At 43.4% G+C, this 14,153-nt stretch overlaps 1 protein-coding gene across 3 annotated transcripts in view; it reads left to right on the forward strand.

The window, feature by feature from the left end:
• Positions 1-14,153, forward strand: part of cdkal1 (CDK5 regulatory subunit associated protein 1-like 1) — a 979,997-nt gene that overhangs the window by 766,167 nt on the left and 199,677 nt on the right. The gene's annotated exons all lie outside the window — the stretch shown is intronic.

Genomic DNA, 14,153 nt, shown 5'->3' on the forward strand with positions numbered 1-14,153 from the left:
TAACATCAGCAACTTATCAAGCTGAAATCTAATTAACTTCACTGGGAATCCTCTTAATCAAAACAAAACTCAATTAGCCCAAGGTTTTTACAATGATTTAATTGCACACCAGCACCCAAAAGCTTTGTTGTCTTTCAAACAAATTTTTTTTAAAAACATGACTGCAGCAGTCTCACACACACTAACCCAGGCTTTTACCCCTTACTGCGCCAAAAGCCGATAATACATTATATCTTATTCCAACATTCATCACACCTCCCCCCTTAAAAAATGAATCAGCAATTTAAAAAGATGGCTTCATTTTTCCAAAGCCTTTTAACTCTGAACATTTCTCATTTTTTAGGGGCTCGTTTAGCACACTGGGCTAAATCGCTGGCTTTTAAAGCAGACCAAGTCAGGCCATCAGCACAGTTCGATTCCCGCACCAGCGTCCCCGAACAGGCGCCGGAATGTGGCGACTAGAGGCTTTTCACAGTAACTTCATTGAAGCCTACTCGTGACAATAAGTGATTTTCATTTCATTTTTTCATTTCATTATTAAATACAAATAATACTCTACAAGATACATATCGTATTATATTTTAAGCATGCAAACTTAAACATGAGTATAGTCCATTCCTATCTTTTGTTTCAACCTACGAACATTCCAGTCTTCTCACACTTCAAAGTCGTGATACAGCCATTAATTTAAACGGTTGGCACAACAAGCGCCTTCTGAACAGTCTTGCATTTCGATTCTTAAACTTTTCCAAAAACTTAAATGGATTATGGTCTATGTATACAATTGTCTCCAATGAATTGTCAACAACATAAATGTCAAAATGTGGTAACGCTAATACCACATTTAATTCAGTGTCCCTTTCTCAATGGTTGAATACATCTTTTGATGAATATTTAATTTCCAAAGGGTAGCACGGCGGCACAGTGGTTAGCACTGCTGCCTCACGGCGCCGAGGTCCCAGGTTTGATCCCGACTCTGGGTCACTGTCTGTGTGGAGTTTGCACATGTTTACGTGGGTTTCGCCCCCACAATCCAAAGATGTGCAGGGTAGGTGGATTGGCCACGCTAAATTGTCCCTTAATTGGAAGAAATTAATTGGGTACTCTAAATTTATATATAATTTCCGAGAAAATAATCAACAGCCTTTTGATCATCATCTTTGGGCAGCATGGTAGCGTTGTGGATAGCACAATTGCTTCACAGCTCCAGGGTCCCAGGTTCGATTCCGGCTTGTGTCACTGTCTGTGCGGAGTCTGCACATCCTCCCCATGTGTGCGTGGGTTTCCTCCGGGTCCTCCGGTTTTCTCCCACAGTCCAAAGATGTGCAGGTTTGATGCATTGGCCATGATAAATTGCCCTTAGTGTCCAAAATTGCCCTTAGTGTTTGGTGGAGTTACTGGGTTTTGGGGATAGGGTGGAGGTGTTGACCTTGGGTAGGGTGCTCTTTCTAAGAGCCAGTGCAGACGTGATGAGCCGAATGGCCTTCTTCTACACTGTAAATTCTATGATAATCTATGATAATCCTGCAACAGTACATCACCGACACCCACATCACTTGCGTCAATTGCCACCTTAAATTGGTTAACACAGTTTTCAGATTATCAAATGCCTCCTGACATTCCAACGGCCACTGTAAATTCCTGCTGAGACCTGCGGAGAATGTAGGAGCCATGGATAATCCTGGGAGCCATGCAGAGATCTCCAGGATGCATTTGCTGTGGTCGCAAACCAGCTGAACATTCAGCGAGTGGGAGCCCTTGAGGTGCTCATACAGCACAGCTTGTTACCACCGAGAACTGACCACCACATGAGTACAACTAATGGCAACCTGCACCTGTGGAAATTCGGAGAACAGCGCAAATCCCAGCACTCTTGATTTCTGGCTTGCCTGATCCCAGTCGAAATGCACAAAGATGTGTGCTTTTGCGAAGAAGGCATCTGTGATCTGGATTCACTTGTGTATGAAGGCTTTTAAGATCACGCAGAGGTCACCTGTGGAGCCCTGGGAGGAGTCACTGGCATGAAAATTGAGTGCTGTGGTTACTTCCTCGGACACTGGCAGTGGATGCCATCCAAATCCCCATGGCGCCAAATATTGCAGCAGGTGGCCCATGTGACCAACCAGATGCCTGGACATACGCAGTCTTTGGTGACACTGTTTCTCTGTCATTTGCACAAATGGTAAGCGCTGTGTATAGTCTCTGGGTCTATCTAAGCACTGACCCACAATGGATCACTGTGGCTCTTAAGCATAAACAGGTGCCCTAGCCATCCCTTCTTCTTGAGGATGTTAAACAGGAGCCCCAGCCATCCCTTCTTCTTGAGGGTCTTCCCTCTGTCCAGCCAGGCGCCTCTTTAACTTTCTTCTCCTTCATCTTTGCTGCCTGTAAGCCATGAGGCATTCAGCTAGATTACCAAGCTCCATGCTCCTGTTGTATTCCTTCAGGACAAAAAAGAGAGACATGTAGGTTAGCATTGTTCTCCGAGGGACCCCTCATGGTTACATGTGTGGCTCTGTCTCAAGGCCCCTTAGCCCTGCTGGAGAGTGTTGGCCACAACTTGGTCAATGTGTTGGGCGCTGCATGGCAGCCTGAAACCTCTGCCTCATTCCACCTGACCAGTTGGAGGCAGCTTCGGCCACTGACTGCATGCTGTGCTCTCAGCTCAGGCACAGGCATTCTCCTAACCTGCACTGCAAGGCTGCACCATTAGCTTGAACCTGGAGCAGACTGGACCAAACCTGCACGAAGACATTGCATGAGCACCTCCACCAGTGACTATTGCATGACCAGCTTTTGCAATAAGATTGTGTCACTTGCCCGGTCATTCAATTGTTCTGCAGCCCCCTAAAATATTCATTAATCTTCAGTCTGTGCCGAAAGGGTGAAAGGTTCAGGAGCATTTGGTGGCATTTCCATGCCTCTGCATTGTTTGAGTGGGCAGATAAGCTAGAGGCCCAACTCCAAGCATGTCAGTGTAGCTGCACCTGAACTGTCTCAGCTGCGGAAGAATGGTCACTTTATACAGGCCTTCACTAATTCCTGGCCGCTTCCTCCAACCCCAGCATATGCTTGTGGCTTGTGCATTATCATCAGATTGTGCTGCTTTGCATTGCCTCACCCCACCGTTATGCAGCCCTTGCCCCAGCACCCCACTGTCAGCCAGCTGGGAAAATGCAACTTGCCTGTGTCCCCGCCTGAATGCACAGCGCCTCTTACTTGAAGCCCAATTGTCATGCGAGAGTACCTTTCAGAAATGGGTGTTTATAAAATAGCTGTAGTGGGTGTACCTTTAAGAAATGCGTGTTTCTCGGGTGGCTGCAGTGATGTCTGAGAGTGGCTGGAGCTGGGCTGTCTGTCTGCTTTTACTTTTGCTTTGGACTGTCTGCTACAGGGTGTGTTTTAGTTTTGTTTTGAGAACTGGATAGCTGCAGTCACAGCAAGAAGGTGTATTAGTCTCTCTCTCTGCAATCTAAAGACTGTCTACAGATCCTTTGGTGATTTAAAAATTATACCTGTTTCTGCAGAGAAGTTAAACCTGATGACTTTCTGTAAAAAGGTGTTTTTATGTCTTATGGATGTTGCAAGGAAAGATTAAGAGTTACTTATGGAGTACTGTATTTGGGGGATTTATTGGTGTTGATAGTTGTTAAGATGTTTACTGTGGGTTGAAAAAGTGTTAACTGATTTCATAAATAAACATTATTTTAATTTAAAAGTACTTTAACGCACTGTTGCACCTGTAAAGTAGGCCCGTGTGCTCCCTATAACCAAAATCTATTAAAGGTTGTGGGTCAGATGAACTCCATGATACCCTTTGGGGTTCTCTAAACCCTGGCCCATAACACAATGGATAACCCTTGTGAGTGCTACACAAGGTTGTATGCACTCACCTCCAACTTCCCCTTAATGTTTAGCTTGCCGGCTGCACACCTTTTAAAGGCAGTTGGGAATGATATTGTTCTGAGGTCATGCCAATGTAGGAGGTAATTTCGACCTGGGGGAGATCATTGCAGTGGGCAGGCAAGGTGAAGAGATGCCATGCATTAAAATTACATTCCCAACATTGGACGACAAGAAGGACAGACCACCATTGACTGGCACAGGAGGCGATTGCTAACTTGTTTCACAATGGCATGAAATCGATTTTGGCCTTCTCACCATATTGCACTCAAGGCACCAAGCACGCCTGTTGCCAACGGGGCGGGAAATTCCACCCATTGTTTCGCCTCTTTGAAAGATTTGTTTGTTTTCCTGATCTTAAACATTTATGGGTGGGATTCTCCATGGGCTAACACCGGAATCGGGAATCATGATTGGGCGGAGAATCGGTTTTCACGCCGAAATCCTGGAGGGTGGCAGTTTCACGCCAAATCGCAATTCTCTGCCGCCTGGACAGCAGCAGCAATGCATTCCAGAACACATGCACAGTAAACAATGTTGTCATATCATTAGTGGGCCTGACCCGGTATTCTCCGGGATCTCTGTGATTCTCCGCCTCCACTGGGGCGAATTCCCGGTGGCGAGGTTCACTTGTGCTTTTAGAAATCGTGAAACAAGCGCCGTGGCTGCTGAAAAAGAGAGCGTGGGGTATGGAAAGTGTCCAACATCGCCATAGTTTGCTGACAGCTATGTCGCTGGCTGGGAGACTTCTGCCAGGGCGAGGGGAAGTAAAGGGGGGTGGCCAGGAGGTGGGCTGCGCATGCTGCTGACTGCCTACTGTGAACTTAGGGCCATAGGTTCTATGGGTGCCCGCTGGGCCCAGCCAGCCCATCAGCAGGATGGGCATGCTGCAGCGCAACCAATACCATCTTGTTGGCTGGGATCAGTGTGTGTGGGGTGTGTAATGTGTATGTGCGGCTGCAGTTTGTCATCCCCCTGAGTATCAATGACGGACCCAGTGAATCCCGCACCATTTTTCATTGAGATTGATTGTGTTCCACATGGCACTGTGCCCTTCATGGTCACTGAATCGGTCCAGGTGTGCTGCCAGTTTTGCTGTCCTAGAAATCCACAAATTCTGTCCTGGCGTCAGCACTTAGTCTCAGGAATGGAGAATCCCATCCAATATATATAAAAAATGTACTCTTAATTGTCAGTAAAGTGCAAATTTCTTGTTCAACTGATGACTTGTTCAAAACCTCTCAGTCACAGTGAAAGCAATATTCAACTGATCAGAGTGCAGTGTTTTCAAATGGCATTTTGAAATTGTAATTAAAGTATCATAATGCAGTTGAATTGGAACTTCTCACTGAGAATCTATGGGACAAAAATGCATGGCAGTGCTTTCATTATCATTTCCTTCGCACATGTGCATCAATTAAACACTAAAGCGCAGTGAATTCTGAAGAAGAATGCTCACTGGAAATGTTAACCTGCCTTCCTTTTACAGATGTCAAGTGGATCTGGCATGTGCCCTGAGCAATTTCTGTTTTTATTTTAAGTATCCAGCAATTTTTTTCTCTTTTTTTCAAGCACATTGAGGGTTGGAAAAGGAGGAGCACAGTTTAAATCTGTCTGCATACAACCCAAGATCAGTCAAGCTCTTATATCATAATAAGTTTGCTTGAGACATTTATTTTTAATGAATATTTGATTGAGAAAGCATGCATCAGTTCAGAAGGCATTTTGAGATTATTTGTTCCAGATTTAAAACCCTCATTTAAATCAATAGCTTAGACCTTTTATTTTGAGATACACAAATAAAAAGCAGGAGTTTTGTTATCTTTTTGCATTTGGTATTTTCGAGTTTAGTTTATACAGGAATTGTAGATCTTGACAGTCTTTGCTGATCTACCTTCTAAAAGGAAGGTAAGTGGTGTAGGCATGTGAGAATCGTCAAGCTCAAGAGGAAAGAAATAGAATCTGACCCTCCAGTCCAAGGACAGTGAATTAGTGTTGATTTGTACCTTAAAAATAATAATTTTATTACTTTTCTAGCTAAATTAAAATGTAGATACAACAGCCCCAACCATTTTTTCTGAGTTCTCAAAAAACTGGTATTAAAAATATATAGATTTGAGTCACTCTTTGCCCCTTTCTGCTGTCCCTTCTCTAACACGGTCCTTCCTCTACCATTGTTCTTCTCCCTCCCCCTTTAACTTTCATTATTTTCTTTTCTCTTGGTCTGGCTTCTCTATGCAGGCCCCCCCGCTAATCTCGCTCCCTCTTTTTTGAACACCGAAGGAACATTTGTACATAGTTTTTCTGTCAAAAGGTAAGGTTACAAGTTCTGTGCTTGGCTTGTTTTGAAGTCATTGAGAAACCAAACTAATACTTAAAGAGGAAAAGCATAAGATGTGACCTTTTTCTTATCTCCCAACCAAGAAATGTGTTTCTCAGAATCAATTTACTTTTTTCTCATCGAGTGCCTGAACATCCAAACTATATTTAAGAGTCTCTGAGTCAAGTTACCAGTGAACTAGACATAAAGGGCACGATTTAATACCCCCAAAAAGAGTCTTGTTTTGGGCACAAATAGTGGGTGTTTCTCATGCCTTCAGCGCCAAGAACAACCCCGCTATCAATCGGAACCTTTTTTGGCCTCGGTCTGGAACACTCTGCCAAGCCCGAACTTACCTCGCTTCCTGCACCGATGGGCTCAGCTACTTTGTGCTGGAAGAGATTAGGCCGCCATTTTAAATACCACCCCAAACTCTCAACCCCCCTCGGACTTCCCACTGCAGCCTCCGTACCCCCGCGACGCCCGTTCCCTGGCACGGGCAACTTGGCATCTGGACTGTGGCAAATGCCTGGGTGCCACCCTGCCCAGATCCCAACCACCCGGGAGCCTCCGACGGCCTGGGAGCGCATGCACCCCCCCCCCCCCCCCCCCCAAGGTGTCGTCACGCTTGGTCCACGTGCGTGTGGACCGGTACTAAACTCTCCCAGGCGCGAGAGTTCATACTCGGGCGAATTGGGCGGCAGCATATTTAAATGAGCCTAATGGGATCTCGTTAGAGGTTGTTCGATCGCGCCCATAGAGTTTCTGTTTACCTGATCTTGAGTACACGCTATCAGTCAGCAAAGACACACACCAGTGCGCAGGTGAACAATGTTTGAGATTGTACACAACAATCATACACTCGGTAGTTTAGTAGCACTTTAGGACAACACAAGTGAAATAGATTTCAGGCTGCTGGTTTATCACAGAGAAAACATTCTGAACAAAAATATATGAGAAATTAAAAATATACTAGAAGTTAAAAAATCGTGTGTGTGCAACCCTGGCAAAATTAAATGATTGACGTTTAACATTAAAAAATTTGGCACTAGCACTAATTATTCTACAGTAATTGAAAAATAAACTTAAATGTTCAGCCAAAACATGGAAATTATGAGACTCTTAACTCTGAAATAAATTATCCCTACTGTCATTACATATCAAAGTAAAATGGCAGGATCTGCTAAATGCCATTAATGTAGGCTTCCAAAAAGGCCCAGCTGTTGCTGAAGTCCTGCAACAGAAGTGACAGAAAAATTAGCACATTCTCTCCTTTTTGAACATCTACATTTCGCCCATTAACAGTGAATTTCTGAATCCTTTGTGACATTTTAAAAGAAGCAGTCTCAATTCTGAATTGTTGCTTTATTGTCTAGTTTCCCACAATTAAAAAGCAGATTAGCTGTCAATTAACAGATTCCTCCTATACCTATCATTAAACAAAAAATCCTATTCACCGAATACTTAAAAGACATCTGGCTATGCTAGTAACTTCATTGTGAAAAAAAACTTGAACACAATATATTGCACAAATAATATAAATATAAAATCATAAATGACTAAGTGAATTTCAATCCTGTCTATAAAAGTCACATTTTTATATTTGCAGAGTTTGTATCGTGCTTAATCTAGTTAGCTAAAATTTCAGAGATATGAAATTCAACCCCAGGAAATTGCCTGGCCAACCAATTAACTCATAGCTGATCTGTATTTTAACTCCATTTACTTTTTTAAACTAAATGTAGAGTACCCAATTCAATTTTTTCAATTAAGGGGCAATTTAGCATGTCCAATCCACCTAGCCTGCACATCTTTTGGGTTGTGGGGGCAAAGCCCAAACAAACACTGGGAGAATGTGCAAACTCCACACGGACAGTGATCCAGAGCTGGGATCGCACCTGGGACCTAGGCGCCGTGAGGCAGCAGTGCTAACCACTGTGCCGCCATGCTGCCCCAACTCCATTTACTTATCTTGTTTCCAAAACCTTTAATTAAATCCCTTGTCTGAGAAAAATCTATCAATCTCAGTTTTGAAATTTTCAATAGTCCTAGTGTAGCCATCTGGGATGGCCACTTCCAACTAAATACAGAGCAACTCACAAAGACTGATGGGTAAAATGGACAAGCCAAGAGTCAGGCAGGCTCAGAGCCTGAAATGCATATTTGTTAGCAAAGTCAAGACGGCATCAAAACTCCGTCCCATTAGCATGTTAATCAGGCTGATTAGCAGGTGATGGCCCATCTTCCCCAAAACAAAGGACTGGTACTCCAGCAACCGGGACAGTCCCAGACATTTTGGCACCACTCCCTGTCCAAGCGAAACGCAAACAATGGGGTCAATTACCGCTTGAGACACGCCCAGTCAGCCAGATCCCCGCCCACGTATTGGCTAAGGAATCGAACGGAGTGATCAGGGATCACCCACTTAGTAAGGCCCAAATCGAAGGACCGCTCAAAAGACCGCGAAAGCCCCCCCCCCGAGTATAAAGGAAGAGTTCGCCATATGTTCGCTCTCTTTTGGCCTTGGTACCCCGGTCACGGCCATCGCCAACTGTAGCAACACCAGAAGCAAGTTCGAGTTCAACGCCCACTACCAGACAGATGAGCCCAGCTGAGCAACAGTTACCCTTCAAACCCAAGAGATCTAAAACTGAACAGCGGCCACTGTTTCCTTACCTAAACCGGGTGCCTGAAGTTAAGTACAGGTTGTCTTCGTGATAGGTGCAGTTAACTAGTAGTGTTTATGTTGCATGATTGATTGTATGTAAATAAAGTACCCTTGACCTTGAACTAACTAACTGGTGTTTGGCTCTTTGATCGACAGCCGGTTGAAACTTGTGGTGGTATCATTCAATACCTGCCGATTCTAAACATTCGGACATAGACAATATAGAAAGAAGGCAAATCCACTGTTTGCCCTAATTGGAACAGAGCCACAGAAAAGACCAAGTAGTATAGATAAATCGACAACACTAGCTGCCATAGGTTTTTGGAAGAGAGAGCTTCAGATTTCTACTGTCCTTTGCGTGAAGAAGTGATTCCTGACATTGCCCCTGAATGAACCAGCTCCAATTTTAGGTTTTTGTGGCCACGTCCAATGGTTAACCTCTCTCTGCCCTATCAAATCTTTGAAGCATCTTAAACTCAATGTGATCATCCTTAATCTTCTATAATCGAGGCTCTATGACGTATTTGTTGTACTGTGTGCCCCCCACGAGGGCTGGTTTATCTCAGTTCTTTAGACAGCTGGTTTGTGATGCAGAGCGAGGCCAGCAGCACGCATTCAATTCCTGTACCGGCTGAGGTTATTCACGAAATCCTGCCTTTTCATTCTTGCCCCTCGCCTGAGGTGTGGTGATCCTCGGTTTAAATCACCACCAGTCAGCTCTTTTCCTCAAAAGGAAAGCAGCTTATTGTCGTCTGGGACTATGGCGACTTTACCTTTACTGTGTGGTGCATTCTGGATTGCTGTAAAGCTGCACACTCATGTGGTTCAGAAAGTTGCTATGATTGTTTGAAATTTAAACCTGGCAACTTTGACCCTGATTTGACAAGGCATTGCCCTGGAAATTAATCAGCAAGTGGCTGTCATTTATTTTGTTCAGCTGAAACAGGTGCAATGTATGTACATGGGGCTTTTCACAGTAACTTCATTTGAAGCCTATTTGTGACAATAAGCGATTTTCATTTCATTTCATTACTGCCCCCCGAGAACTCTGTACTCCTCGAATTCTAGGCTTTTGTGGATCCCAATTTTAATCCTTTCACCATTGGGGATAATGCCTTCAGATGTTGTGACCTTCAGCATTAGAATTTCTCCCCCTCAACCTCTCCACCCCTTTACCTCTCTTTCCTATTTTAAGATGTTCCTTCAAGCCTAACTCTCTGACCAAGCTTTTGCTCACCAGCCTTCTTATCTCCTGAAGTAAAGTACCAAATTGTGTTTGATGGAGTTCCTGTAAAGATATTAGGATGTTTTGCTAGACTAAAGTTGCTACATAAATTCTAACTGTTCAATCACAGAAGGAGAGCATGCACAACTTCAGTTGGTTTCAGTCTGGAAAGGATAGGGGTGAAATGTTTCACAGAGATGGGACATTCCAAGAGACCATCCAATTGAAGAATGGAAAAAAATAAGATGATTCAACACTCGTTGAAACAAAAAGAAACAGAAAAGTCTGCAATGTTGTTTGAAAATAGAAACTCTAAAAATCTATGAACTAATAATAGGAATGAACTCTATGCCTCTAATAGAGGTGTGGGCGCAGGAGGTTATCATGATTGATGGCTCCAATCTTCCTTTCTTCATTCCAGACCTTCTGAAGTTAAGATGACTGAACTAACAGGATTTGTGCAAGGCTTAGTAAACTAGATTTTGCTTGTGACTGTTTGCAGCTGTTAGTGAAGGACTGTGACCTTTGTGAATATTTTTGTCTTATTTGTTTTTTTTACTTTGAAGTGGTCATTTATTTTACTGGTTCTTCCAATGCAGTCTTTCAGTTTAATGTCTTGTTTTGCAGAGAAAGCCTTGAGAAAAGTTTTTTGACGAGAACAAATGAAATAAATTAGTAATGAAACAACAGAAAATTGAAAGTGCAATGATATTCTGACTTTGGTTAAGGAGGAGTAAACAGATCTTGGAGCCGGAACCTGGTTTCCTGGTAACTTCCCACCCTCTGCCCACTGATCAGAATGTGTTACTTTGTGTTATTTAATTTGCTGGTTAGCATATGCAATCAGTCGACCTGTAAAAGGGAACCATGTTTTCTTGAAGCCATAGGAAAGCAGAGAAAAGAAGTTGGAGACACCCAGATCTAAGGCCACTCTTTTCACTCGTATTGTTCAAACATTGCTGATGTCACTTGCATGGCTCCAGGGCATATGCTTCATAATTTCTGAACTAATTTACGCCATGCCACCAGTGAGTTTGAAGGTGGGGGGTTTATTAAATCTATGAGACAGGAGGCATTCAGTTCCCGTCAACCACCCACTCCTGCCACATTGCAATTATACCAGCAGTGGGGGTAACATCGTGCCCACCTGCAGGCCAATTGAGGCCTTTGAGTGGTCACTTACCTCCCACTTACATACCTTATCCCAGTTGCTGGGCTTTAACTGGTGGTGGGAGAAGCCAGCACCTGGTGATCCTAGGAAATTACCCTCTGTGAGCTGGTGATGTGTGGGGGTTGGGTCCTTCATTAATGGGCCTCCTGGGCTTTCAGAGGGCCCTCCCTACATTTTCCTAAAAAAGCTGCAAGGCGCTGATGTTCCCCTTGGTGAGTTGCCCCTTGAATTTTTAGCATGGGAGCCAGCGAATATAATGCCTTGTGTAATTCAGCCCTCCTGTATCCTGTTCTACAAATTGTGCTGTTGCAGATCATGATTGACCCAATTTTAAAATTAACCATTGTTCAGAAATGTTGTGATAACACTAATCAGATACATATTTTAAATTGGGCAAATGGTTATTTATGCACAAATGAATTGTAGCAATGAGAAAATTCTTAATAATGGTCTAATGTTCAGTATTCCCCACTAGCTGGAAACTAAACATTTTCAAACTAGCTAGAATTAGTATATGACATGCAACCTTTTGAGTTTTTTGACTGTGATATAAGGAAGAGGAGCAGGAATAGGCCATTTGGTGCCTCAAGCCCGATTCACCATTCAATAAAATCATGGCTGGCCAGATTTTGGCTTTGACTCCACTTTGTAACCTCTACAGATCAAAAATCTGCCTAACTTAACCTTGACTATTCTCAATGACCTGGCCCCCCTTGTTCTCTGGGGTAAACAATTCCAAAGATTAATGATAATCTTTATTAGTGTCACAAGTAGACTGACATTAACGCTGCAATGAAATTCCCCTAGTCGCCACACTCCGGTACACTGAGTGCGAATTCAGAATGTCCAATTCACCTAACAAGCACGCCTTTCGGGACTTGTGGGAGGAAAGCCATGCAGACACGGGGATAACGTCTTGAGTGGAAGACTCCTTATTCTCAAACAAGCCCCCTATTTCTAGATTAGTTCTCCGCATCCACCCTGTCAAGCGCACTCAGAATTTAATATGTTTTGATAAGATCACCTCTCATTATTCCAAACTCCAATGAATATAGGCCCATCCTACTCGACCGTTCCTCATAAGACGACCCCTTCATCCCAGAGTCAACTTGGTGAACCTTCTTTGAACTGTCTCTAATGCAAGTATATCGCTCCTTAAATTAGGAAACCAAAATTGTCCACAGTAAAAGAACATATCAAAGAAGCAATGTTGTGTAATTGTATAAAATATAACATAAATATGAAAGGTGGACAAAGGATCCTCTTGCGGTCATGGGTAAAACATTGTAGTCATGTTGTTCTGTAGCAAGAAAAGTGTGTGTGTGTGCCATTTTGTTTCATATTTCTGCCTTTTATTGCAAACATAAATCTTTCAAAATAGCTGTATTCTCCTGTTAAAAAATTCACTCCTTTCTGAATTGAATGGAGATGATGGACAGTGGAGCCATCGAATAAAGTCTGTGACCAATATTTTCCAGTCATTCCTGTCAGCGGGATCTTCGGTTGTGTGATAGTGCTTCCTTCAATCTCTTCTGAAATGTCCATGTCTTCCTCCAAGGCCAACTTCTGCATGATACTTGAAGGATCTATGAGAGATTAAAGATGTGAATTAGATGAGAGTACATATTGATGGTTACCCTTAAGATGGGGATGTGAAGAGATGCCTTGAGAAAGAGGAATGGATGAAGCTGCAAGGTGTATTGGTCCGAGTACTACTGTGCAAGATGAGGCTGGGAATGGCTGAGTGAGAGATTTGACACATATCACTCACCATACCTGCACCAGCAGAGTCACTGAAACTCAAATGGGAACTGCATCCATGAGCGAGGGACCACATTTCTGCTGCACAACTCTGCAGTTGTGCCAGCTTGGTTTCAGCTGGCCTCTTCCTGCATGAGCTCCAGGGATACCTCAGAGGACTGGGTTAGGGTTGTGGAGTGGCAATCTTCCCACGTTGATACTCCAGCAGTATACATACTGCCTCCTGACAATTGTAGAATGGAACAATTCTGTCGCTTTGCAGGGTCCCGTTAAACAGAGTCTTGAACACTCGGGTCCAAATTGTGATCACGCCGATGCACTGCGATTGGTCAGGAAAGCTGGAAACAGGATGGAGCCGCAGCTGCTGTATTCTAAAGGCACGCAAAACCTGCTTCATAAACTTTCAGATTTCCGATCTGCTGGCTTTCCTCTCTGCCAGCGAGTGCAAAAGTTAAAATTCTGCCCATAGTTTTGGATTTGATTGTGGATTCCATATTGAATGTACGGACCATTTCAGAAAATGTTTTGTCCCGTTGCAATTAATTGTAATCTACCTGGAAGGTTAGGGGGTAATCAAGTGGTAATTTCTGTTAAAGGGGCATAATTGCCTTCCATGTACTAGAGGAACCAACAGACAATGGTACTGAACACAAAAGGAACATCCATGAGCAAAGTGATTTCCAATTGCTTTGAAACCTCCACTGCTAATGCATTCTTGGAGTCAGTTCTTAGACTTCTACTACTACAACAACAACTACTTGTATTTATATATGCCACCGACGTAATAAACAAGCAAACTTTGACACTGAGTCATGCAAAGGAGATATTAAAGTGAATGACCAAATGCTTGGCCAAAGCAGTAAATTTAAGGGAAGAAAGAGTTCCAGAATTCACAGACTTGGAAGATGAAGGTATGGCCACCAGTGGTGGAGCTCTTAAAATCAAGAATGCTCTATTGGCCAGAATTAGAGAAACGCAGATGTCTCGGAGGGTTGTGCAGGTTGAGATTACAGAGGTAGGGAGGGGTGAGGTAGTGGAGGGATTTGAAAACAAGGATGAGTATTTTAAAATTGAGGTATTGCTTAATTAAGAGCCATTATAGGTC

This window comes from Scyliorhinus torazame, chromosome 6, assembly GCF_047496885.1.
Source record: "Scyliorhinus torazame isolate Kashiwa2021f chromosome 6, sScyTor2.1, whole genome shotgun sequence".
Classification (NCBI taxonomy): Eukaryota; Metazoa; Chordata; class Chondrichthyes; order Carcharhiniformes; family Scyliorhinidae; genus Scyliorhinus; species Scyliorhinus torazame.